At 44.0% G+C, this 22,610-nt stretch overlaps 1 long non-coding RNA gene across 1 annotated transcript; it reads right to left on the bottom strand.

Moving 5' to 3' along the window:
- Nucleotides 1-17,220: 17,220 nt before the first annotated feature.
- Nucleotides 17,221-22,331, bottom strand: LOC122240097. Its single transcript, XR_006219426.1, has 3 exons — nt 22,241-22,331; nt 21,668-21,817; nt 17,221-18,804 (listed from the first exon to the last, which is right to left on the bottom strand). It is a non-coding gene; the product is annotated as an uncharacterized LOC122240097 (long non-coding RNA).
- Nucleotides 22,332-22,610: the final 279 nt, after the last annotated feature.

The raw sequence follows: 22,610 nt of genomic DNA, 5'->3' as shown, positions 1-22,610 counted from the left end.
CGCTGAGGCTGAGAGTCGGGAGAACAGTAGTTTCATAAAACTAGGGCATCCTTTGGGAGATGTGGGACCGAAGAACAGGATAAAATGAGATTAATAGAGATTGGGTAGAGACAGGAAGAAATATTGAAAAATATGTAAAGATGTCATCAATAATAGAAGATTCTCAGCTGCTAGTAAGTTACTGAAATCTATCAAATGCTTTTCTGACCTGGTCTGCCTCTCTTTTAGTAATGAGTCTCTCACCACACAAGCTTGCTTCCTCCCTCAGCATGGAGACTGACTTGCATAGAGCAGAGCAGAGTAGGCACTCGATTAACACTTCACTGATTGAAAGGTGAGTAAAGCTCAAGACAGTTGTCGCTGAGTCCTGTTCACCAACACCAGGCGGAAGCGATTGTAAATTAATTTGATCTTACAAAAGGAGAATTCTAAAAGCAGCCATTCTATAGCCAGAGTAGTGGAAACACACAAGGGTAGATGACTCATTCTATTGATCAGGTACCAGAATGGAATTTGCAGTACCATTCAGAATACATCTGGAACTCTGTCTCAAAGAATCAGGGCCATAGTAGAAAGTGGGTTATTTATTTATTTTATTTATTTGTTTTTTTAATGTATGTTAGAGAGAGTGCGAGCAGGGGAGGGGCAGAGAGAGGGAGACACAGAATCCAAAGCCGGCTCCAGGCTCTGCACTGTCAACATAGTGGGGCTCGAACTCATGCCCTGTGAGATCATGATGAGCTGAAGTCGGACACTTAACTGAGCCACCCAGGCGCCCTGAAGGTAGAGTTTGTATCATATGTGCTCTGGTGCTGCATGGCATTCAGTTGCTCCTTTGTGACCCTTGAAACTATCCAGTGAGATATATAGGGCAGCTGTTAGGTTAAATTACTTGCCCAAAGTCGTGTGAATTGCGACATAACTCAAAACTCTGTGGTGGTTCTAGAAACTTCAATTAGGTCCCCACTCATGGAATCCAGTAATGATCTTACGACTCAACTCGTAGCACCACAAACCATTGAGTGGTGGCTCAGTGGGAACTAGAGTTAGTCTGCATATCAGTGGGATTATAGACATGTAATGTGATTTCTTTCAAGGGATGGTTTCCAAAGCACATTACTTGGCACATAAAATGAAGTTAATATTGCTGAATAACTGAATGAATGATTTAAGCGCTATGGAATAAGATGAAGCCTCCAGGCGAATAGCCTTTTAATTGGCTCAAAGCACTTGCCTGAACATTAAAGACCTTTCATCATCAATGAGGCTTATTTTAATTCTGTTTTGCAGGATTGTGTTCAGAGAACTTCACCCCTCCCCCAATGTTCTTTGAATTTTAAATGAATGCAGAGAGGGAATAGGAATTTTGTTTCTCATGTGGAACTCTCTTATTGGTCATAACAATTCAAAAGGCTTAGTGATAATGTTAGCTGCCATTTATATGCATTCTGTTGTGTGTGCGGTAGGCACTGTACCCAGGGCTTTGCACATACGATCTCCGTCCTAGGAACAGGCTCAGAAAGAAGTTGTTCTGGGAAGCTGGGAGTTGAACAGAGGTTAGTCTGACTTAAGACACTCATACTCTTCCTTCCACACTTTAGTCACTGCCAAGCTCTCCCCAATAACACAGAAGTAGGGTGACTGGAGACACAGGCTGGCAGCTGGCATTTCTTTGGTATCACTGCCACCCACTGCATCTTCAGAAAATAGCGCATGCATGACAGACAGCATGCTGATAGGAATCCAAATGAGAGTGAATTTTAATTTCTCAGCAAGATGTTGGCTCTTCAGCGTCTGTAGAAATCTCCTAGCACTTTTAGCAAACGTGAAGGTCTAACCTTTGATGGTGTTGTTTCGTATTGAAACCTGGGAGGAGGATATGGGGAAGGGACAGAGTGTGGCCAAGAGTTTGTTACGTCTGGTCCTGCGTGAGTTCTTCAGTTCATCTTGTTGACTAACAGGTCCTGCAGACCTCCTCTGTGCCGGGCATCAGGGTGGTTGGCTTCGGGAGCTGGCACACAGGAAAGGGTATTGTTAGTGTTTGTTTGAGCCCCGTTATGAGCCATTGGATTCACTCTGTCTTGCCAAAGTCATCTGACATCCCTGGATGTGTTCACACTGGGAGGCTGTGAGGTCACTGGGCAAATGTCCACATCAAAGTCAGTGCCCAGCTGTGGCTACATCAGAGGCTCCATCTTTCCACGCCAAGCAGAATCCCTTTTTCTACAGCGTCACAAGATCTTTCTAGGGACTAGGAAGGTGTGCGTGGGGGTATTCTTCCTCCCTTCAGTACTTTAGTACCTGGGACCGGGATCTAAAATAAAAATAGACTGGACTTTGAAGAGGTCACAAAATGCAGTTAGAAATGAGTGTGTAGAAATGGTCTGTCCTTCTTTGGGACAGAGGAGAGAGGAGCGTGTGTGTGCGTGTGTATGTGCGGTGGGAAATGGCTAAGGGTCTGTATATGATATTCAGGTCTGTTTTAGCTACTGGCCATCTGTTTCTCTTCTCCTTTCTTTGCTTCCCATTTTCCATCATCAAGAAATTGTTTTGATTTTTGCTTTACGGAGTCCATTTAAGTAATAAAATATGGTGATTTGGGTATTTCTCACTGGGATAATTTCAATGTGCATGTTCCATAACATCAGAGCAAAAACTATGATAACTATGAAGTCAAGGCAGATCCAGGATTATGGTAAACTGGTGCATTTGTCATGGCAAAAAGCCAAGTTGGGAACAAGATGTTGTCATAGTTTTGTGGTCATTGGTTCGATATCCTGAAGATTATGCCATGTTCAATCCTCTTTTCTACTCTTTGAACCAAGCCTTTTGTGAGTGCTAAACATCCTTGAATTCTCTGTGATTGGTCACTGCTCATTGGGCAGAAATTAGCTTATTAGGATGGCAAAAGGACCAAAGGGAAGGACTCATCCATTTATTGCCTAGCAATAAAGTGATGTGCCAGGCTGTTTCTCCAGCTGAAGTTGCTACTGACCTGATTTTAGCCCTAAAAGCCTGTAATTTGAGGCCCAGGGCAGTATTATCTCTAGAGTCTAACAGTGGTAGAAACTCTGCTCGGTTATAGACTCAATCGTGTCCTCAGCCCTGGGCCTGGATTAGGCGGCCACCGAGAAGTGCCAGAGGGCCCCTTGCCAAGTACATCTCCCCACTGGCTTGCTGCAGTGCCTGAAAAACCTATTCTAGACCTCTTGGAGACAAACAATTTTACCTTGGCCCGGTCATTATAATTTGAAAGAGCTAATTGGCCCATTAACAGAGATGATTTTATCTCATAAAATCCATACCACCCTCAGGCCTTGGAGAGGATGATGCTAAAAGGATCCAAAGGCAGACTTGGGAGGCCAAAGCCAGGGTGAGATTCCAAGTAATCCATAAGTGTAGGGAGTGACCTAACTAGGGCAACTGGAGAAGGAGAACAGGAAGGCAAATGGACCCTGTCTACCTCCCACAGACTCAAAGTTTTGCCTGAGTGGGGCCTGGAGACACTGAGGTCCTAGGCTCACAGCCTTGATGTAAGTATCCATGGGTCTCCAGGGTGAGTGTTCTCCTGGGTCAGTTCAGTGTTAGGTACTCTGGTTATTGTTACCCCAGCAAACACTAGAGCAAGGTGGTGGGAGGGAAGTTTCAGTAGGATGCTGTAAGTGGCTCCCATCTACCTTCAGCCCTATTGCAAACCAAATAGCAAGGCCATCTGAAGCCCTCACACGGCAGAATCCAGATTCAAATAGATTTCTGTAACTCACCAGGAGAACTTCAAGGGCTCCAGCTCTAGTGGGTCATCCATTTCTTTGACTTTCCCCAGACATAGCCTGAGCCTCCTACTTGTGTCCCTGGAAGACATCATCTTCCGTCGGGTCCCAGAAACACCCACCCTGGAGTGTTTACATGTGCACAAATCCATCCTGACTGCTCCTTGTCAGCAGCTTCTATGGACAGCTGATGCAGGCTTTCTGGCCATGGCCACCCTGTGACGACTTCTTCTGGCTTCTGCACCTTCCAAAGCCTGCTCAACCCAAAGTGTGGGCACAGACCTCTCTGTTAGCCTCCCAAACACAGGGGATACTAGAAGGCGAAGCTTAACAATACTTCATCCAACATTTGAGGATGCCATCAGAACATTACAGGCCAGAAAGAGAACTTGAAACCAGGCATCCCCGTTCCTGGAGTCCACTGCTTCCTTGCATGGTGCCCCTCCTCAAGTCCAGAATTCTCTTCCAGCTGGCCCAAGCCAGATAAAGCAAAAACCAGGTGCCCTCCTCTAACAGTCTGTGCAGAGGGTTATTTTGTGAAGGTAGCTTTTACATTTGAAGGCTCGGCCTCTCATTCTGTAGCCTCTGCTCCTGGCCCTGGATTACTCCCATCTTCAGGACTTCTCAGAAAGATGAGTGGGTAGGCACTTAGCCTTAGATCTGCTTGACCAAAACACAACTTGTCTTTCTCAGAGCAATAGGAAAAACTTCCCAAGAGAAAAACAAAGTCCAGTTAATACAGAATGCGCAGAGAATGCTTGTGATTCCCCAAATGTTGGCTTTAATTAATTAATTAATTAATTAATTTATTTATTTTAGCTTTGTGTCTTACATTGGGTACCTGGGATTTGACTTAGCCCTTTTTACTCATCCTTTTCATCTTCTTTTCCACCCAAGAAAGCCTGATTTGGGTCATCAGAGTAAGTCAGAATGTTCAAACTGAGTGTATAGTCTGTCAAACTTTAGCCTTTGCCGTCTGAAATGTTTCTAAGTCAGGCTGCAGCGCCACACTTGATTTTGTCGTTGCTTTCGGTAGAGCAAAGCAGAACAAAGCTGTCACTAACTGAACGCACAACATCATTAACCGCCAGAGAACTGTGAATCCAGACCTGGTAGAGATTCAGAAAAAGAATAAAGCATCTAGGGGAATGAGGGTCCTTAGACGAACTTGGAAGCTCATGTTAATAGACCAAATTGACTGGCTTGTAAATGACCTGAATTCAGGATTAAGATTTTCATTACTATTGTGATCAATATTGATGTTAATGACATTGTCCTTAACATTTGTTAGAAGGAAAGCAGAGTCTCATTTGCATGTATAATTACTTTTTGTAGATCTGCTTTTCTTAACTGGAGCTGTATGATTATCATTTTTTAAAGGACTGCATTATTAACTTTGATCCAGGAGATGGCAGTGTGCTTTTTGTGTTGCGACTTGGATGTGAAATCTTCTACCTCCTTTTTTCCCATGAACTGAAATGGATAATAGGGCGGGGCATTGTGAAATCCACGATGTAATGTGTTCATTGGTTCACTACATTAAAACAATAATACAACATTGAGTCTGAGTTATAGGACTGGGATTATATTTTAAATTCATAAAATTAATGTGGTGAGTTTTTGGGGTTTTTTGTTTGTTTGTTTTGTTTTGTTTTGTTTTTTTATCAAGCAAATAGTCCATGCTTAATCCTGTGCCGGATTTTCAGCAGGTAGAGTAGAAATATAAAAAGCTATCATTGCACTAAGAGGCTTAAAACTTAGATGTGGAGTCACAAGGCTAATAATAATAAAACAGAAGATAGTATGTATTAAATGAATTAGGAGTTAAGAGGAAGGAGAGATTGCTGTGGCCTGACATCAGCAAGACTTTTCAGAGGTGGTAATTAAAGGGATAGGTAGGGACTTTTGGATAAAGATGGTGTCTCAAGCACATTTAGTTTTCTTCCTCTCTCTCCTCAGATCTTACAAAAATAGTAGTAAATAATTACAAATGAATAAATCATAAACAGCAAAAAGAAAAGCAATTGGGGGTTAGGAAATGAGAATCAACGAATTTTGGAAAGATGAAGGCGGAGGGTGTTAGAGAAAGAATTTGCATGAAGGAGCATATGGAAGGTATTGTGGCTGAATATGATGAAGTCCTAGCCCCCGGTACCTCCCAATGTGACTGTCTTTGGAGACAGGGTCTTTAAAGAGGTAACTAAGTTAAAATGTGGTCATTTTAATCCAGTGTGATTGTTGTCCTTATAAAGAAAAGATTAGGGCACACAGAGGGAAGAAGGACAACCACGTGGAGACACATGGAAGAAACAGCTCCCTACAAGCAAAGGAGAGAGTCCTTCGGAAGAAACCAACCCTACTGACACCTTGACCTTGGACCTCTAGCCTCCGGAATTGTGAGAAAATGAATTTCTGCTGTTTGAGCCACGTTATCTGTGGTACTTTGTTATGGCAGCCCTAGCAAACTAATTGGAATACATTTCAGAATGCTTGAGAGACTCTGAAACAGGGAAAGGGTAGGGTAGGTGTCTTTCATTAAATTTGGGAAATTCTTAGTCACCATTGCTTCAAATATTTCTTCTGCTTCTTTCTTGTCTTTCTGGTATTCCTGTTATGTGTATTTTACACCTTTTGTAATTGTCCCATGTTTCTTAAATATTCTATTTTGTCTTTTTCACTCTTTTTTCTCTTTGCATTTCAGTTTTAGAAGTTTTGTGTTGTACATTTAGGTCTATGATCCATCTTGGGTAAGTTTTTGTGAAAATTTCACTGGCTAATTGCACAGACCAGATCTTCCAGCATTATGCTATATAAGACTGGTAAGAGGGAACATTCTGCCTTGATCCTGATTTTAGAGGGGAAGCATTCAGCCTTTCATTATTAAGTATAATGCTAGATGCAGGTTTTTTTTTTTTTTAAATGTAAATACTCTATTAAGCTGAGGAAAGTCCCCTCTATCCTCTATTTGTATTTCTGTAAGTTTTTTAAAAAATCAACAAGGGGTGTTAAATTTTTTTGAATGCTTTTTCTCTATTGATTGATAAGATCAGTTTTTTTTTACATTAGCCTTTTTATATAGTGGATTGCATTGATTATTTTTTGAATATTGAACTGGTCTTGCATCCCTGGAATAAAGCCCATTCATGGTATAGAATTCTTTTTGTATCATGTTGAATTCCATTTGCTAGTATTGTGTTAAGGATTTTTTTTTTTTTTTACATCCATATTCATGAGGCTTATTGGTTTCTTTCTTTGTACTGTCTTTGTCTGGTTTTGGAACTAAGGTAATAGTAGTTTTATAAAACAAATAGAGAAATGTTTACTCCTCTTATATTTTTAGGAAGGGATTATGTAGAATTGGTGCTAATTCTTCCTCAAACATTAGATCAGATTCTCCAGTGAAACAATCTGGGCCTGGAGATTTGTTTTGGGGGGATTTTTAAATGACAAATTAAATTTCCTTAATACTATAAGTCTAAAGTATTTCATATTGAATGATAATGGTGGTTTGTGTTTTGATTCATTTCTTGTCAGTTGTCAGATTTGTATGTGTAGAGTTGTTTATAGTATTCTCTTATTATCCTTGAAGTAATTTCGATTATGTTAAATTTCTTAAGGTTTGTTTTATGGCCCAGGATATAGTATATGATTTGTGGGCACTTGAAAAAGCTATGGATTCTGCTGTTGTTGGGTGGAGTATTTTATAAACTCCCAACCTGTTGGTAGACGGTGTTGAGTTCTTCCATATCTTGCTGATTTTTTGTCTAGTCCTCAACAACTGTTGAGAGAGGAATGTTGAAATCTCCAACCATAATGGTGGATTTGTCTATTTCTTATTTCAATTCTATTAGTTCTTGCTTCACATACTTTGCAGCTGTCCTGTTTGGTACATACACATTTCAGATTGCTATGTCTTCTTTGTGGATTGATCCTTTTGTCATTAAGTAATCTCATTCCTTGTTTCTAGTGGTTTTCTTTGTTCTGAAGTCTTCTTTACTTAATATAGGCACTCCTTTGATTGCTTTCCTTTGATTAATGTTTACATGATATACCTTCTTCTGTCCTTTTACTTTCAAATTTCTTATATCATTATGAAGTGAGTTTCTTGCAATCAGAATTTGGTTAGGTCATGTTTTGTAATCCAATCTGCTGATCCCTATCTTTAAATTTGTCTGTTTAGGTCATTTATATTTAATGTAATTATTGATACATTAGGATATAAGTTTGGCATTTTATTTTTTGTTTTCCATTTATTCTTATTGTTTTTCATTTCTGTTCTCTTTTTCTTGCCTTCTTGTGTGTTATTGGAACATATTCTAAAATTCCATTTTGATTATTTCTGTACGTTTTTAAAGTTTATGTTTTAATAAAGCATTTTATTGGTTGCTTTAGGTACTGCATTATATATACACATAACTTATTGTAGTCTACTTGTATTGTCATGTTACCAATTTGAGTGAAGTATAGAAATCTTACCTCTCTTTATGTCTCTTCATACTCCCCTATTTATAGCATAACAGTCTTGTATATTTTTTCTACATATATTTAGAACCATAGCAGACAATGTTATAATTCCTGCTTCAACCCTCAAATATAATTCAGAAAGCTTATTGTAGGAAATAATGTTATATAGGAAAAATGTAAGAAAATAATGTAGGAAAGCCTGTTGTATTTGTTTAGTTTTTAATATTCCAGGGTTTCTTCTTTTATTGTTTTCTTTCTGTTTAGAGAATTTTATTTAATCAATCTTTTTGGACAGGTCTCCTGATAAGACCTTAGTTTTCCTTCATGTGAGAATTTTTTGATATCCACATCATTCTTGAAAGATGTCTTCACTGGAATCTGGTGAACCTATTAGATTCTTGGTTGATAGTTCTCTTCTTTCAGCACTGAAAAGTACTGTGCCTGTTCTTTTTGGTCTCTGTGGTTTATGATGAGAAATCCAATGTCATTGTAATTTTCCTATAGTTAAGTTGTCATTATTCTCTGGCTGCTTTCAATATTTCTAATCTATTAATTCATTTATTCTGTAATTTCTAATGTTCTATCTTTCAGTTCATTGTTTCTCTCCTATGTTTCCTCCTGCTGTTGAGCCCATCCACTGAGATTTTTATTCCAGTCATTGTATTTTTCAGTTCTCAAATTTCCACTTCGCTCTTTACATCCTCTGTTTCCCATTTTTTATTTGTTTTAAGCATGTTTGTAATTGTTTGTTGAAGTTTGTTGTCCTTTTCAGTTTGAGCACTTCCTATTTCTTTGTATAACCAGTGATTTTTAATTGAAACCTGGGCATATTCATATCATGTATGAGAATCTGGATCTTACTTAAACCTTCTTTTTTAAACTGATTTAATTTGACACTTCTCTGGCAGAGATGTGGGTGGGGGCACCACCACCCTGTTACTATCAGGTGGAAGTAGAATTCTGGGTTCCCCATTCAGCCTCTGTATTAAGATGGGGATTCTTCATACTGATGGGTGGATATGGCAGTGTCATTTCCTCATGTGGTCTCCACTGACACTGTGATGGGGCAGTCTCCTGATTGCTGAGTGGTGGTCAAAGTCCTGATACTCCATTAGGCCTCCTCTGACACCATCCCATCTGGGAAGGGGAGTGGGCACCTCCTTATTGCTGGGTGGGGGTTGAAGTCCAGTTGCCCAGTGGTCTCCATTTGATACCACGAGGGGTTGGCATGCTTGTTACTGGCCAGTGGGGATAAAATTCCTGGCCCCCTACTTGTCCTTCTCTCCTACTAGCCCTCTCGGGTGTTGGAGCTCCTCATTAGAGTCTGGTGAGGGTGTGAGCCTAGGCTCCCTACTTGGCTTTTCCTGGTATGGATGAGAGTGGAGCCACAGATTTTTCTGTGGTGTTTGTCTGGAGCAGAGCTCTGTTCTCTAAAAGTCGGTGCTTTGTTTGGCTGCTCCTTTCCTGGTCCTTGGCAAACTTTGGGGGCCTTATTTTGATCTGTGCCCGTTGGTGTTTCTGGATTGCTGATCTTTTCAGCAACATGTTTGGGATGTGTGAGGCAAAAAGAAAACTCAGGGTATTCACTACTGTTTTCTTTGGGTCCCAAAGTCCCTAGTTGATCTGTCTCATTCTACTTTTCAATCTTCTTATATTTGATTTATAAGTAATGGCTAGGGATTTTATTTGTATTTAGCAGGAGAACTAGGGAAAGGTACACCTATTACTAATAGTTTTAAAATATTTTTTGTACTTTTAGACTTAATCTCCTCCAGAAGCTTAAGTCTGAATCTCTGAATCATGTTTGGTTCCTCACTTTCCCTCATTTTCCAATGGTAAGTCCTCTTGGCTGTATCTCTGAAACATATTCAGATCCTCTTCTCTCCATGTTCACTTCCATTAGCCAAGGTCAAGTCAGGATCTCCTTCCTAGACCACTACAGATAGTAGTAGTCTGGTTTCCCTGCTTCCATTCTTGCCCCTACAACCTATTCTCTTACAATTATTACAGTAAACTTTAAAAAATATAAACCACTTCATGTCACTACCCTGATTCAGTACCTTTAAATGGTTTTTTTATTGCATTTTGAATAGCATGCGAACTCCTTATCCTACTTTGTTAAGTCTCCAAATGATCTACCCCTTGCCTACCTCTCTATCTGTATCTCTTCTACCCCTCCTTTAAGTCAAAATGATCCCATCTTACTTACCTCATTTTTCCTGCCCGGTACTTCTCTCTAGGACCTGCCTCAGGGCCTTTGCCTCAGGGCTATTACACAGCCCAGAATGCTCTTTTCCCAGATCTTCACAGGGTTCTTTTGCGTATGTGGATTCTGTCTAAAACATCATCTTCTGGGAGAAGCTTTCCTTACCCCCTCTCTTACCTAAGTAACTTTCTATATCAACGCCCTATTTCATTTCCTTCAAAACATCTATCCCTAATGTTTTCTGGTATATCTGTTTACTAGTCATCAGTTCTCTTCTCCCTATGAGATATAAACTCCAGGAGGTCAGGGTTATTGCCTATCTTGTTTTCTGAGATGCACTGGAGACACAGTATCTAAATAATTTTTACTAATTGGATGAATTCAATCAACTACTAGCGAGCTAGTTATGTACAGAGGTCTATGTTGGGTATAAGATAATTTTTCATATTGGACATATAGAATCTGACCACTGGCCTTTTGTTCTAGATATCTTGGTCATCTTTTATAAAGCTGGAAACTGAGGCTTGAGGAGACTCAGCACTTTTCCCAACATTAGTGAATTCAGTTCTACCGTCATTTACCGAGGGCCCACTATATGCCAGACACATACGTGGCTCCAGGAACACAAACATGAACAAAGCAGGGCTCTTACCCTCTAATTTCTCACAGTCTGGTGTGGGAGACAGAGCAGAAAGCACTAACAATACTACAATGCGATGTGTGAATAAACCGTGGTAAACCTTATTCTCAAGGTAGGAACAAAACACTAAGAGATAAAGAAATTGTGTGACTAATTCTGCTGGACGGTTGGATGAAGATTTTGAAACGCTTTACAGAGAACACGCCATTTGAGCTAGGCCTTCAAAGATGAATAGGATTTTGCCAGGTGCAGAAGGGGTGATAAGAGCTTTTCCAGACAGAAGAGGAGAGGAGATGTGAAAGCAGAGGGGCCAGTGAGCTGTTTGAGAGCAGGCTGGACTTTCACAACACTTATTAAAGTCAGCATTAAAGTGAATCTGGCCCAAGAACTGCATGAATAGACTTTAATTCTTTTCTGAGTTAATAAATATTTGATCTGTCTCCAAGAGTCAATGAACGTTTGCTTTGTCTAAGATTTTACTTCCGAAGTTGTTTGTGGTTTTCCCTCAATCAGCCTCTTCTGTTTGAATGAACTGTCGTTGCACCACGTGAAAGTGGGGATAGGATCATGGTAAATTCGCAAACGCCCTCGCTTGCTTTTTCCACAGGCTTGGCATGGTGTGGTGGACCGTAGTTAGGGAAGGCTTTCTTACCCTCTGCTGGTATGACCACATAGCATGAAATCCCCGAACTAGGAACTCTTGGCTGTGGATTCAGTCTTGCTGGGCGGGACGCAAATATCACTGGGAAGAGAAATACAGAAAACCGTTATGAACATTAACATCGTCCTGAGAGTGAACCGTGAGCCTCTTCCTTCCGTGCTAGCCAGTGTCCTTCGGGAACCGAGGGAATGGGCACTTGGTTGTAGAGGGAAGACGAGAAGGAGAATATGCCAAATATATGCCAGAAATACACAGAGCTGGGTGCTCTGGTGCTTTTGGCATTTTAAGTTCCTCAACGCTGTTCTAATTTTACAGATTGGGTCACTGGGGCACGTGGAAGTTGAGTAGCTCGACTGAGGTCATACTTCTAACAGTAACAAAACTGGAATTCAAAACCAGGTCTGTTTCCAAAGCAGGATTGCCTCTCGGCACCTGCCTTCTATAGTAGGTAGCGTGTGGTCACACGGCGGGGGTGGGTGGGTGGGGTGGGTGGTGGTGGTGACAGTGAGCATGGTGGGAAAAAAAATGGCCAAGACATAGAGCGGGAAGCCACAGGTCACTCTGTTCACAGTCACACTTTGGGCTGACCCTGAGGAAGGATAGCACCGTCTCTCCAGTCCAGGAGTTGTCTCTTTGACCCCACTAATGTGCCACCTGTCTAGAGAAGTTGGAGGGACAGAGCCATTATCTGGATAAGCCAATAAAATTCTTGGCAAAATAAAACTGTACCAGATAACTCTTGAAAGCGGCCCGCGTGCTTGCTCCCTACAGTGAATCTGCGGCTTGGAGATAATCAGAAAACCTTTTCCATCAGATGTCATATCACAGATGAGAAGAACAGTGTGAAGGAAGGCAACGTGTGAATCAGGCAAACAGTGTTAGGTACAGGCGGGCTTAAACCCGCTGTCCCTCGTCCTTGGGAAGGTGGGTGTGATTCTCTGCCAAGTTTCCTTGAACTTGCTCATCCCTTGAAAGCATGAAGCAGGACTCTTCAGGATCTGTCACCGGGAGGCGAGGACTGTAGTCCACAGGGAAATGGCCTCCTGGGGGTGTTACGCACATTCGTCGTCCGGAGATTAAAGGAGATTGTGCCGCGCCGCCACACAAAGAAGCCATTGTGCAGCTTGTGGGTAGGGGCGCCACACGCACATGCGTGCACACACATGCACACACATGTGCCCGCGCGCACACACACACCTCCAGGGTGCATGCCCATCTCCCCCTTCTTGTATTGTATACACACGAGTGAGCTGTGATGCTGCAGTGCCTCTGGGGAGTCTAGCCCGCCCCACCCAGCTGGGCTCTCCCAGCATGCAGCGGGGCTGGGAGGTAGAGGACTCTGCACCTTGGGTCAGTGTCAGCCATCAGTCCACTTCTGGATACACCGTGTTGTGAAGTCTTCCTAAGAACCGGAAGCTAGGTCCCGTCCCCCTTTTCACTACTTCAAGGAGCGAGCATTTTATTCAGTTCCAGAGACATGTACCTTGAACACATCAGTGCTGTAGACTACGTGGCCAAGGAGATGTTGTTGTTGGCTCCTTCTTACACTGACGATAAACTCTCACTTTCAGCATCGGGAAGGATCTCCTTGTTCGTTTCACTCTGGCCACTTGAGCCCCCTTTCTGTTGCTCAGACATGCCTGAGGCCCTTGCCTGGAACTCTCTTTCCGCCTCATCTTGCAGCCTCAGCTCAAGGGTTGCCTCCTAAGAGAGGTCTTCCCTCATCATTCAGCCTCGGGTTTTCTCTCCCTCCCTGCCATACACCTGCTCTAGTCATTCTCTAACCAGCATATCCGCTTGCTTCTTTTATTGCAAGCTTAGCATTCATCACTGCCTGATTGATCTTGTCTATAAGTTCTTTGTTTCTTGTCTGTGTTCTAACTTCTTGAAAACAAGGACCTTGTCTGTTTCCTGTACTCTTGGTATTTAGAATATCCCAGGACGGTCTGTGGTAGTTGTTCCATAAGTGTTTGTGCGTGAATCAGTGATCGATACCGTTCCTGCATCTGTGCTTTATAGGCTAGAGAGGCAGTGGAGCGTCAGAACTTAGGTTCGAGAGTCAGGAAGCTGGGAGTGTGAATCCTAGCTAGGGGGTTGATGACCCAAAGTCCCTGAAGTTCAGATTCTTCATCTGTAACAAGAAGATAATAGTAGCATGTACTTCACAGAGTGGATGGGAGGATTAAAGAAGGTAATTCATCTGAAGGGCTCGGCATTGGGTTTGCAACTTAGTGACGACAAGTGTTGTATTTTATTATTACCGGGAGTGAATCTAATGAGAAGGTAATAAAATGTGAGGGCTGAGGCAGAGGTGGAGGGCAGGCTGCCTTAATGACGTCTATCTAGTGTGGGACCCGTTTCAGACAGGGTAGCTCTATCCGGCCGATTATGCCCCTGACCCAAATCAACAGACCAATTGGAAGGAGAGGCATCCATGATGACGGTCCTCATGGGCATCATGGTAACAGAAGGACCTTACTCGGGTTCACCTTGCCCCCAGTAGCCTCTTGTCTAACTTCCCCGCAGCTCGGGAATCCTGCTCCTTCTTAGAGGGGAGGCAACAGCCCTCTAGCAGCAAGCTCACGGTGGTTAGCGATGCCAGTGAGTGGCTTTAAAAATCTGATGTGGCTGAGATCACCTTCTCTCATTTAGAGTCTGGGTCACGTATAGGAAGAAACATACTAGCCCTTTATCTACCGTCAATTCCGATTTCATGCTTCCTTCTGCATGCGCTATCTAAATTAAATCTCCACTCCGCTAGGGAGCCCTCTGGCTTCTGGCTCCTATTTTTGGAATAGTAGTGAAGACTCCTCCAGAAAAGGAAGCTCTCGGGCTCCTGCTGTGGTCTGGGCTCCCCCAGGCTCTGCATGTCTGAGGGTTAGTGTTTCTCGTTTTCTTGCCACGGGGATGTTTATTGTTCAGCTGGTGACACCAGTGGTGTCTTGAAACTAAGCCCTGGTCCACCAGTAATTCCAGGCCCTGTCCCCAACAGGCTCTGAAGCCAGAGTCCCAAGGACAGCTCTGAAGTTCTGCCTTTCATGCTCGTCTGGCTCTTTTTTTTTTTTTTTTTTTTTTTTTGCATGAGTAGATAGACTCTCAACAAAGAGTGACATGTAATAAATAGCAAGCGAGAGATCTGTAGGGGTAAGGGGGAAGAAATGGGTGTTGAAAGATTTACATACTGGATTGAGAATCTTGCTGAAGGCCAGCTGTTAACAGTGCTGAGCTCTGTTGCTATTTTCAGTAACCCCTGTGGGTAGAGCTAGGGGCTGGGCGATGCTCCTGTAGGCCAGGTGTGCGGAGGTCTCCCTCCCAGGGCTGAAGGGACCTGCCAGATGGGGGTGTGTGGCAGGACCAAGGGCCTGTGACTTGGTTTTCCCTTGGAGTACTTGTCCAGGATGGCCACGGCCACCCCTGGGCCTGGCTCCCAGGGTTGGGAGATTAAGCTTGAAAATTCAGGTCCACAAACAGATAGAAACTTCTTTCTTCGGTTCCCCTCAGCAGATCTCGGGCATACTGACATTTTCAAGAGGACTTTAACAAATTCTTTTTTTTTTTTTAACGTTTATTTATTTTTGAGACAGAGAGAGACAGAGCATGAATGGGGGAAGGTCAGAGAAAGGGAGACACAGAATCTGAAACAGGCTCCAGGCTCTGAGCTGTCAGCACAGAACCTGACGCGGGGCTTGAACTCACGGACCGCGAAATCATGACCTGAGCCGAAGTCGGCCACTTAACTGACTGAGCCACAAGCGCCCCTGACTTTACCAAATTCTAAGAGCAAACATAGAACACAAATGAAGCAGATATTGGAGGCAGACAAAGTTCAGCTTGCACAGTCCGGAGGTCATGACATCTGGGTAGCCTGCAGCACTCTGCTGTCCCTTCTGGAGTCCCCTAGTCCCAGCAGCCGGACTGCCTCCATGCAGAGGGCACCTGCCTTCTTCTCTGATGCTACAATCTGCTTTCCCAGATGTAAGCACCTAGCCTCCTTGCCACTTTCAGTTCTTCAAGTTCAAGGCCAAGGGAAAATGCTAATGTTGCCTGTCCAGTAGGGACTTCCCACTGAGTTTTGGGTTCTGGTCCAAAGATGGGTCTTTCTCCAGCCACCTGGGAAGATGGTGCGTTTCAGGTGAAACCTCTGCTTAGAAAAAGCAGTTTTGTTCTTAACATGTCCAAGGGAGGAAATAATAACTAAAAGTTCCTCCACTTACAGCTTTGTGGAGGAAGTCACTGATAAACGGTGCTCTGCTGGGAGATCTGAAGAGTGAAGGCCTGGAAGGACAAACTTCCTTCCAGAGTTGGGCAGACTCTCTCTCTTCCTCAATGCCTTTCCCAGAGTGTCTGTTTTGGGGTCTTCCATTCACACATTTGGTACGTTTCTGGATTGTCACCAATTATGCCCATGAGTTTTGATAAGCTTCTCAGCAGGTGGGTTTTCCACCTTTCATGGGGCAGGAAGAACCTTGTCTCTGGGGGGCAGGGGCTGGCAGAAGGTATTTCCTCAACTGTGAGATGAAGGGTGTGCTGGACGGGTGGGATGGTCTTCCCAGTGCCTCTTATATCTGAGTGAATCTCTTCTTTTCCTAGCCTTTTCTACCAAACCTTGCTTTCTCACTTTTTCTTTTTCTTTTCTTTTTTTGTTTTTTGCAATGAAGAAAAGATAGTCTTTTTAATTTTTATTATTTTTTATACAATTTATTGTCAAATTGGTTTCCATACAACACCCAGTGCTCATCCCAACAGGTGCCCTCCTCCATGCCCATCACCCACTTTCCCCTCCCTCCCATCCCCCATCAACCCTCAGTTTGTTCTCAGTATTTAAGAGTCTCTTATGGTTTGCCTCCTTCCCTCTCTGTAACTTCCCCCTGCCCCTTTCCCTCCCCCCTGGTCTTCTGTTAAGTTTCTCAGGATCCACATATGAGTGAAAACATATGGTCTCACTTTTTCTTGATCCAGGACTTGGTCAGCCATTCACGTTTATGACATCACCTTACTATCTTGAGGTGGTGCAATTCCAGTACAAAGCAAGGAAACTTGGATGTGTTAGTTGGCAACTCTGTGTGCCCACACATGTGATCCCTGGCCCCCCTCCGCCAAGGTGACCTTCTCAGAGGTTTTAAAGGGGACACCAAGTGAGGTGGCTGAAGGGAGAGCTGGTTGATGTGGGCCACAATGGGTCGGCACAGGCTGGCGTCATTTTGGGTAGTGGGGTTGTTATGCCCAGAATTCGTGATCCCCAAAGACCATCAGGGAGCCGAGTCCGATGCAAAAGCAAAAGAGCCTTTATTCGAGCTAGCTCGAGCTCAATCCCGTACCTGCACCGACGCAGCGGTGAGATGCCGGGGAGACAGAGCGAGGTTCAAAAGCACAAAGGTTTTATTGGGGTCTAGGGGCAGTTGGTGAGGTAATGGCTGTGGCCTCAGCCGATTGGCTGGGGAAGGGTCGTGGCCTCAGCCAATTGGCTGGGGAAGGGTCGTGGCCTCAGCCGATTGGCTGGGGAAGGGTCCGAGTCCTGTTAGGCAGGTTGCCGGGAGTGTTGTGATTGGGAAGTTTGAACGGGTGAGCGGGAGGTTACTCAAGGGGGGGAGGCATGGTCTGAGGTTTCTGCCATTTTCCACGGAAAGAGGGCATGTCGGGGACATAGTCACTCAAGGTGGAGGACACAGAACAAGATGAAGTCGGCTGGTGTAGGTCTGCCCTTTCAGGGTATGAACCCAAGAGTTATGCTTGACAGGTGTGGAGAGGCAGCAGGGGGGCAGGGCAACACTTCAGGGGGTGGTGCTCTGATGGGCTTGTGACCTGCTGTGTCAGGTTGTGGAAGCCAGAGATGAAAACAGAAGGGAATAGGTTGTGAACGTTCTCCGGCGCCAAACCCAGGAGCCCGGACTACGTTCCAGAAACAAAGGGGAACCTTTGGAGGGATCTGAGCTCTGAACTAATCTGATGAATCCGCCTTCAGGAAAGCGGTCTGGCTGCAATGTGTTAAGCCGATTATATTAATTTTAATGACAGAGTTGTAGACAGCAGTGTATCGAATGAGGAATCCATAACGTGTAAATAGTTTATTTGCAAAAGCATAGCTCGGACCTTATGTTGTAATGTAAGGCGGGAGAATATCGTAAGATGCTAATGGATATATGTGTATTTTTTCTCCTGGAATTCACTTTTGACTCTTTCACATTTAGGCAATTAGTTGGTCCCAAAGGCCTGCGCCCCATGTCAGTGCAGCACCAGGACCACGGGACTCGAAGGGTCTTGTAGGCAGCACCCTGTTGCGAGCGGACAACTCGGTCACCAGAGGAAACCCTGTCCTACGGCAGCCTGGCACTGTGAGATTCCAGAGCTGTGGCCGAGCAGGAAGCCTGCACTTGTCCTCCCGCGTGTCTCCTCCTCTCTCACGCGACTGTCACACTCACAGTACTTCTGACACGAGGTGCGGCCAGGTTTCTGCACCAAGCAATTCTCCGACACCATCTACCTCCAGGTAACACCCTATCTCACGGGCTGAGGGCTCAGTTGCCTGAGACTGCCCCTACTTCAGACGGCACTGCACGTAGTAGGTCTCCGGGTGACCCACACCTTCTGTCTGACTTGGCTACACATCAGAGGTTCCCATGACGTCCTCCGCCTTGGATTTGATTGTTTCCTAGAACAGCTCACAGCACTCCAGAAAACACTTACTTATGTTTACCTGTTTACTATATAATAATGGATGTGCTAAAGCACACAGATGAACAGCCAGATGAAGAGGCACCTAGGGTGAGGTCTGGGAGAATCCTGAGTGCAGAAACTTCTGTTCCTGTGGATTGGGCTGTGTCACCCTCCTAGTAAGTGACGTGGATGTGTTCACCCACCTAGAAGCTCTCCTAACTCCATACCTTGGGGCGTAGGCACGATCAATTATTAACTGCATATCCAGCCCCTCTCCCCTTTCTGGAAAATGGGGGGGGGGGGTGGTGGTGGTGGGAGAGGGCTCAAAATTCCGAGCTTCTCATCATGGCTTGGTCTTTCTGGGGACTGGACCCATCCAGGAGCCATCGGGGAGTCCACCAAAAGTCACCTGTTTAGAACAAAAGACACTATTGCTCAGAAAATTTCATGGAATTTAGGACATCTGTGTTAGGAACTGGGGTCAAAGACCAACGATTAGAACAAAAGTGCTTTTATCACTCAGGTATCCACGAGGGTTTTAGGAGCTCTGTGCCAAGAACAGGGGCAGAGGCCAATATTTTCTATTTTCTATTATCTCACAGCGGCACACCCCAGGGAAAGCATCAAAAAGCAGTGCTTCCACTTTCCCAGGAGAAGGAGAATTTAAAACAGAAACCAAGTGGGGCGCCTGGGTGGCTTAGCCGGTTGAGCGTCCAAATTCAGCTCAGGTCAGGATCTCATGGTTCGTGGGTTCGAGCCCCGGTCGGGCTCTGTGCTGACGGCTCAGAGCCTGGGGCCTGCTTCAGAGTCTGTGTCTCACTCTCTCTGCCCCTCCCCTGCGCACGCTCTGTCTCTCCCAAAAATAAATAAACATTAAACAAAATAAAAAATAAATAGAATAGAAACTAAGTTGAGTTATAAAAAATAAAGTTATAATTTTTGACACCAGGGTATATAGGCTGAGGTTCATACCTAATACAAGGTCAGTTTAGCTATCATGACAGACAGTAGTTTACATGGCTGTTTGAGTAGCTGATAGAGGCAGTTTTCTAGGATGATTTGCAAATCTGGTAAGGATTTGAGGCCCTTTTCCTCAGGGTGATGGAAAGAGCCCTGGGCTTAGGGGCTCTTACGGTTCAACACTGCCTCACATCAGTACCACATCTGTAGGCTAAGTTTGCCACAAAAATACAGGACATTCCATTAAATGTGAATTTCAGGGGCACCTGAGTGGCTCAGTCAGTTAAGCGTCTGACTTCGGCTCAGGTCATGATCTCATGGCTTGTGGGCTCGAGCCCCATGTCGGGCTCTGCTGCCAGCTCAGAGCCTGGAGCTGCTTTGGATTCTGTGTCTCCCTCTCTCTCTCCTCTTCCCCTGCTCACATTCTGTCTCTGTCTCTGTCTCTGTCTCAAAAATAAATACACATTAAAACAATATTTAAAAAATGTGAATTTCAGATAATGAATAATGTTGGGGACATACTTATACTAAAACATTATTTGTTATTACCTGGAATAAATTGAACTAGGTATCCTGTGTTTTTCTCCCCTTATGTCTGGCCCCCTTACTTAGGGCAAGTCATTTAAACTCTTGGAGCTTCAGTTTCTTCGTCTGAAAGATAGAGAGTGCTTTGCTTTATGGTGCTGTGCTGATCCCTGCAGCAGGGGGAAGTTTTTCTCCGCCTTCTTAGGGTCCCTGGCTGGGTCCAAAACTTGAACTGACAAGGGGAAAATCATACAAATTTATTGAAGATAACTCTCACGTGACATGGGAGACTTCATAAGGAGAGGAAGGCCCAAAGAATCTGCTAGATCTGAGTATTTTTACATTAGATGTGATGAAGAGTGAACAGCCATGGAGGACTATGTTAGAGTGAGGTGTAGGAGGTAAGTGTAGGAAGCTGGGAAAACCTAGGGAGGCTTGCTTGTTAAGATTTCTCTCCAGGTCCCTTCTTCAGAGATAAGTGTGCTCCTTGCCTCCAGTGACAGGGGAGGGCACCTCCCACAAGAGGATTTTATGACCTGTTTCCAGAAGGATGGAAGGAAGATCATGGTGGCCTTCCTGCTCAAACTCCTTCAGCTTAAAATGTTGGATATGCCAAGGTGCCACATTTTAGGGTAGCATGTCTGGAACCCCATCATTCCAATAGTTAAAGTGATCTAGAATCTATAGTCTTATGCACTCCTAGAATAACTCTGGTCTGTGTGGAGTAGGGCAGATGCAAGTTTTCATTCTACTTAATAGATGTGTGTTCTTGGATATCCATCATATGCGATAATAGTGATATCTATCTCATAGTGTACTTATGAAGTTTAAATGAGTTAACGAATGTGAAGTGCTCAGCTCTGAGCACAGTACGTTGTAAGTGCTCAATAAATAATACTTAGTTACTACTGCACGTGCATAAATATGCTGCAACATTATCAGGCTAAATCAGGAAGGCTTGCTGAGTGCTCTCTCTGCACTAAGTGCTGCTGGGCACTATCTTTTCCTTCCAGTTAGTAATCAGAAGGGGACAGAAATTGGCAAGTTTAAAAGGGGAAGCAACTTACACCTCTTCCTAAGTATGTTAAGAGACAGAGATAACACCTTTGTGAATATTTTTGAAGAGTCTAAAAAATTTTCCTGAACCTTGAATGGACTCCAAAGAAATCCAAAGCTGATGCCTACATTTTACCACAGGCAAAAACATCCCTCATAAACAAACTGGGGGTTCGATGCAGCCTTAGATGTATCACCACCCTGAGGCTAAAACTCTGCCTGTTTATTAAACCAAACAGACGCAATCTGGGTCACAGCATTAGCGAATGGCGAGCCAGCCTGGCCTGGTGCTCTACCTCCCTGAGCACAGAGGGAGAAAAGAAATGCATCAAACAGAGCTCATCAGAGCAGTTTCGAGAGAGGCTCGGATACCTTTCAAAAGAAGAAAACATGAAGATGTAACCACACGAAAAGGCAGAAATGAAAGCTAGGGAGTAGTGGCAACAGAAGCATCAGGTTTTAAATAGTTTTGAGCTTGTTTAAAAACTGGGAGTATTTGTGTAGCTGCCTCTCCACTCTCAGTGTTGGCTTTTCAGGGACCTCAGAGACTTACTGGAGAAGGGGACAGATAAGCAGGTGCCTAACCGTCAGAACCTGCAGCCGGCAGACAAACAGAAAACCACTTCCTCCCCAGTCCCTTTTCCGAAGCCCTGAGCCCACCCGGACTCCACCTGCAGGTTTCTGCAGCCGCTCTCCTTTCTCCCAATCTTTCTAGTGTTTTCTTTACCGACCTTTTCCATCCCGAAGCTCTCACAGTCCAATCTCCATGCCGCTCGCTGCCTTGTGAGTCATTTTTAACATTTGGTAGGTTTCATTGCTGAAATAATCATGTCTCTCACGGAATGGAGGTGCTGGGCCATGGAGTCGAGTGAAGTGAATATCTGTTTATGGGGTGAAGAACACGTTTACGTCAATCACAAGCTGCATAGTCTGAGCTGGCATATAAGATGCCCCTTGGGAGTGACTGCTTTTTTGCTTGTTTTTTTTTTTTTTTTTCAGTTGAAGTACTTGTCATTTCATTTCATATTTCTTTAGATGCAATCAAGGCATGTTAGTGAAAATGCATGAGTCAAACATTTCTTTAAAAAACAACTGCTTTCAGACAACATAGCCTGTGGAAGTCAGATGTATTTTCGTATCTTATGGTAAATACTTGCCTATGGAGAAGCCTTATTATGTAAATTCATCTGCATATGCAGTGGTGAATAATTCCTTGAAACCGTTGGTTGGGTTATGAAATCGTCTCACAGGTTGAAAAATCATCATGCTTTCTGCTAAAAGTGTGTACTGCCCCCCTTTCTTACTTGTGGTTCCTGGACAGCAAAACCCAGGGTCCTCTGGGAAGCCTCCTGCGTTCATTAGTCTGGTTTCTCTGGTGACTCTCTTTAGATTCCCTTGTTATCCCCAAGCGTCTTTCAGTTTGCTCTTTTCTTATTTTCTCTTTCTTTCCCCCCAGAAAGCTTACATGAAAAGTCCATCATTAGAGAGCACAGGTTGACTGTGTCCCATCATGGGCTCTGTGTGGTCTGGAGTTTGGGGAGTTGCAGAATAAGCAGTGACGGTGGCAGCCTGTGGAAGTGAGGCTGACCTGGTTAAGCAGGTGGATGTAACCAGATCAGTCACACCCTCACGCCCTCTGCTTCTACCCTCTGCCCTCCCACCTCCTCCCACTGT

The sequence above is a fragment of the Panthera tigris genome, chromosome B4 (genome assembly GCF_018350195.1).
Source record: "Panthera tigris isolate Pti1 chromosome B4, P.tigris_Pti1_mat1.1, whole genome shotgun sequence".
NCBI classification, from domain to species: domain Eukaryota; kingdom Metazoa; phylum Chordata; class Mammalia; order Carnivora; family Felidae; genus Panthera; species Panthera tigris.
This window is presented reverse-complemented; position numbering and strand designations above follow the sequence as displayed.